This window comes from Tenrec ecaudatus, chromosome X (assembly GCF_050624435.1).
Source record: "Tenrec ecaudatus isolate mTenEca1 chromosome X, mTenEca1.hap1, whole genome shotgun sequence".
Classification (NCBI taxonomy): Eukaryota; Metazoa; Chordata; class Mammalia; order Afrosoricida; family Tenrecidae; genus Tenrec; species Tenrec ecaudatus.
The window spans coordinates 109,714,710-109,719,954 of NC_134548.1; the positions used below are offsets into that span (position 1 = coordinate 109,714,710).

General features: G+C 42.7%; 1 pseudogene; it reads left to right on the top strand.

The window, feature by feature from the left end:
- Positions 1-4,061: 4,061 nt before the first annotated feature.
- LOC142434429 (ADP/ATP translocase 3 pseudogene) lies at positions 4,062-4,902 on the top strand (annotated as a pseudogene).
- Positions 4,903-5,245: the final 343 nt, after the last annotated feature.

Consider the following 5,245-nt stretch of genomic DNA (forward strand, 5'->3'; position numbering starts at 1 on the left):
TGTGATTAGAGCTGTGCATATATTAAAAATATTCAATTGTACATTTTAAATGGATGAATTGTAAAGTATGTAAACTATATCCCAATAAAGTTGTTTCAAGAAGAAATTAAAAACACAAAAAAGAGGAACTGATACCAAGGGCTCAAATATAAAGTAAATATTTAGAAAAATTAGGGCAACATGTGTACAAGTATACTGGATACAATTGATTGTTATAAGAGCTGTAAGAGCCCCCAATAAAATGATCTTTTAAAAAAGTTAAAATAAAAAAACAAAGAAAACCTAAAAGACAGAAAACGAAAACCAAAAAAACAAACGGGCTCCTGAGGCAATCTGCTAAACCAAAACAGCAACAACTAACTGCCATTGAGTCAATTCCGACTCATCATGACAGAGTAGGGACAGACTCTTAGTGAACAGAGTAGAACTACCCTATGGATTTCTGAGGCTGTGAATATGGGAGCAAGAAGTCTCTTTTTTATCCCATGGAATGGCTGGTGGGTTTTTTTCCAATGACCTTGTGATTTTTTTAATCACTGCACCACCCACCAAATGCATAACCATAGCTCTATGAGGGGATTTGCTAGGCCAGTTAAATTCTAAGTAGAGTGGTTAGCTAAAAAGGTTATGGTGAGCGCTTTCTGGAATTCCAACGGGGATGTCTTGATTAGAATTTCTTACAAGACACAGGGTGTTCGTGAGGGCTTATTATAAAGAAGTTTCAAGAAAATTAGAAATTGCATTGGTAAGCAAAAGGCCAGGAAAATTGAGCAGAGGAATTTTTCCAATCACAAAAATATTCATTTTTCAAAGGCTATGAGAACCTCATGAGCAAACCTCATTCACCCTATATCATTGATCTTGTCCCTTTAGATTTCTTTTTGTTTCCCAAACTCAAAGATTATTGAAAAGTAACAAGATTTGAGTCTTTTGAGAATGGTGTAAGTCCAAGAGTGCCGAATTCTGTAGGGGACAGGTTAGTGAGATGTAGTCAATTATTTAATATGGCCCTTCTAGCCATAACCCCTTTTGTGATGCATTGTAAAATTCTGTTACAATCCAATTTGGGAGGGGGTTCTCTTTTTATGCGAATGAACATGATTAATTTGGGATATATTCTTAACTAGAGGGCATCAGATCATCAGGTAGAAACACGCATCATTTTTGGTCCATATTGCTTCCTCTGGCACTAACATGCAGCAGGACTGTGAGCAGCAATGTTCATGAGCACTGCCTATAGATAGTGGGAGATTGGTAAACAGTTTGTTTTAAACACCGCAGAGCTCTCTTACCACAATGTAGCACTTTTTTTCTTCATTAAGCTTTCACCTATTGTTGTTGTTGATGATGATGTTTTAACTAGATTTGAGAGTTCTTTAAAAGTGAATAGTAAAAAAAAAAAGTGAATAGTATTCGCCATCTTATTAGTTGTTATTCTGGATAGATAGAACCCTGGTGTTCCCTTTAACAATGAATAAAAGTTCCTGTAGCTCCATATCCTCATATATTTGGTATTTTTAGTGTTTTGGAGTTTTGACATGTTAATAGTTGTGTAGTAGTTTGTCTTAATTTTTCAATGAGCAGTTGAATGCGCATAGGAAGATCAATGGATTCTAAATATCCTGGGCTCCAGAGTAACAGTGATTTGTGTCTTGGTCATAGATGGCTGAGAAACAGATATTGATGAATAAATTAAATCATAATTTTATTTGAAAATCATTCTAAAGTTAATAACAACTTAGACTATGACCAAGCACAGTTTCTTTCAGGAATGCAAATGATATGGTTAAAAAGAAAACCTACCATATACTCCATTCATTGAAACCTGTGAGAGCAGGAATGCTCTCAATTAGAATGGTCTTATCTGGGTTTTTCACTTTGCACAGGGTATATTCTTATCATCATTCCATAATTCTCTGTTAATGGAAAATATTTGCATTATCCTTCTCTGAAAGATTTGCAAATTACACATCCTCCGAATTTTGCAAGATATGTTGTATCATCAAGTTAAAGGAAAATGTTCTATGATTACATAAATAATGAGAAGACACTTGATAAAATTCAGCAGGTATTCCCAGTAAAAACTCTAAATAAAATAACAGTAGAAAAAATCCTACCTAAATAGAATCATATATTTACCAAAAAGTCCCTGTGCAAACGGTTAATGCACATGGTTGATAATCAAAACTCTGGAAGTGTGAGTCCACCCAGAGGTGCTTTGGAAGAGAGAGGTGGAGATCTATTTTTGACAAAAGATCAACCATTGAGGATTTGGGGCTTATCCTTAATTTTAGCCCCAATCTGAGAACAATTAGTTTTATGACATGGCCCTGTTTGATACTCACCCTCATGAAGAGATCACCTAATATATGGATGCTATAACAAAGTGTGGTGAAGAAACTAGATGGTGCCTGGCTATCAGAACGAAAAGCATGTGGGGTCTTAAAGGCTTGCCTTTAGACAAGCAGTCATCTATGAGAGGTGTCAAATGAGTCAACATGGAAGAAGAACACCAGTCTCTGTGGTCCTATAATTATAAATAAATAACATCCCAATCCAAAGGAGGGAATGTTATCAGAGCTTAAATTATGAACACATGGGTTTGCAGAAGGCTATGAATGAGAGTGGAAGCCCAAAATCCATGTGCAGGCTCTGCACATGGACTAAGCCTCCAGTGACTCCCCTCTGATCATAGCTGTGGGATGTGACTAGCCTTGTTAGCAGAGAGCATTGTAAAGTCCATTATGGTAGATGTGGTTAAGTTAAAGTATAATATCATTTGATCACTCTTTTGACCAATTCTTAAATTGTTGCAGTTTTGGTTTTGGTTTTTAAAGCGAAGGGGAAATACATATGGATTAAGCCACTGGTGAATTCCCTCTGACCATAGACCAGGGATGTGAATAGCCTTGCTATCATCTCGAATGTGTTGGGAAGTGGATTATTGCAGATAAAGTTAGATGAAAATGTAACACTTTATCATTTGATCTCCCTTTTGATCCATTTTAAATTTCTTCTTGATTTTAATATTTTCTACTTCCTTTTCAATTGAGGGGTTTCTCTGTTTTTCTTTGTTTTGCTGTTAGTTTTTAGTTGTTTTAAAAAATATTCTATATATGAAATCAAGGATAGGTAAATCTATAAAAAGAGGACCTGCTTTAATGGTTCCTCAAGGTTCTGACAGGGGAGGTTGGCAGGGAATGGGAGCCAATAAGGATGAGTACAAGAAGGAAGAAAATGTTCTAAAACAGATCGTGGTGATGATTGTACAACTCTTCTTAATGATTGAACTATTGAATTGTGTGATTTGTGAATTATGTGCCAATAAAAATGTTTCAAAAAAGGAGAAAACAGGCAAACAACAGCAGGAAAAATAATTTAATAATTAAAATGAAAAAGAAAAGGAAGACCAAAGGTAGTGAAAAAGAAACCAGAAAAGAATACAAAAATGAAAACTAGGGAGGGGACCAAAAGAGAATAATATAGGAGAAAACTGAGGGAAAAAGGGAAGGGGTACATGAAAGGGGAAACAGAAGGAAAGGAAGAAACTAGGAAAGTAGAGAAAGAAGGGATTTTTAGAAAGCAAGAGAACGTAAAGAAAAGTGAAAACAAAGGAGAAAACTGTGGGGGGGGGGGTGTCAGGGACTCTGTATGGGTTGAAAGCATCTGCCACCTAAGGAGCTCCCAGGGTGAAGTGGGAGAGGGTGGGACACCAGTCCTAGATGGAGCTGCCATGTTTTGTCTGGGCTCCAGATACCTGATCTAGAAGCAGTTCGTGCCAGCGCAGATGGTGGCTAAAGTCAGGATGCTTGTTCCCAGAAGGAAATCTTTCTCCCCACCCCTGAGTACCAATAAGGCTGATTGAATAAAACTCTTATTTTTTTCTCATTGTATTTCCTCAGTGAGTAGAGCAGGAAGGCAGAAAAGATCAGCCTGTGGCATAAAACGGATACATGGGCCTTTCGGTCCCGGTGGCTGCGGCGGAGCCAGCGGCTCCCACCCTCCAGACCCTCTCGTGTTCATTCCGACTGCCCGCCCGCGCCGCTGCCCGCTCCGGCACCATGACGGACCAAGCTATCTCCTTTGCTAAGGACTTCCTGGCGGGCGGTATTGCTGCCGCCAACTCTAAGACGGCCGGCCGTGGCCCCGATCGAGCGGGTCAAGCTGCTTCTGCAGGTGCAGCACGCCAGCAAGCAGGTCGCGACGGACCAGCAGTACAAGGGCATCATCAACTGCATCATGTGCATCCCCTGGGAGCAGGGCGTGCTGTCCTTCTGGCGCGGGAACCTGGCGAACGTCATCCGCTACTTCCCCACGCAGGCGCTCAACTTCGCCTTCAAGGACAAGTACAAGCAGGTCTTCCTGGACGGCGTGGACAAGCACATGCAGTTCTGGCGCTACTTCGCCGGCAACCTGGCCTCGGGCGGGGCGGTGGACGCCACCTCCCTGTGCTTCATCTACCCACTGGACTTTGCCCGCACGCGCCTGGTCAAGATCAGCTAGTCCGACGGCATCCGTGGTCTCCACCAGGGCTTCAACGTGTCTGTGCAGGGCATCATCATCTACCGCTCCGCCTACTTCATCCTCTACGACACCGCTAAAGGCATGCTGCCTGACCCCAAGAACACGTACATCGTGGTCAGCTGGATGATCGCCCAGACGGTGACCGCCGTGGCCGGCGTGGTCTCCTATCCCTTCGACAGGGTGCGCAGACGCATGATGATGCAGTCCGGCAGGAAAGGAGCGGACATCTTGTACACGGGGACCCTGCACTGCTGGTGGAAGATCTTCCAGGATGAGGGCGGCAAGGCCTTCTTCAAGGGTGCCTGGTCCAACGTGCTGCTCGGCATGGGTGGAGCCTTCGTGCTGGTCCTCTGCGACGAGCTCAAGAAGGTCCTCTAGGCCCCGCCCACCGCGTGCATGCCCCGCCCCTCTGTCAGTCTCCGACCAATCATGTCTGTGGGGCGTGGCCGCGGGGCTGCCCCTGACCAATACCGGCTCCCCGCCTGCCCGCCTCCAGTATTTATTTCAGAATCATGTCTCACAGGCAGCTGCCAGCGTATAGCCTCCTATAGCCGGGGCGTCTGTCCCTGCAGGACATTAAATCCATGATGCGGCAAAAAAAACCCCAAAAAAACCGGATACATGGGATAGGAAGTTCTCAGGACAGCAAAATCAACCAATACATCCGAGTGATGGAAAGAGTCACCAAAGCCTAATGAGGCTCCATCTCCTTCGTTTAGGA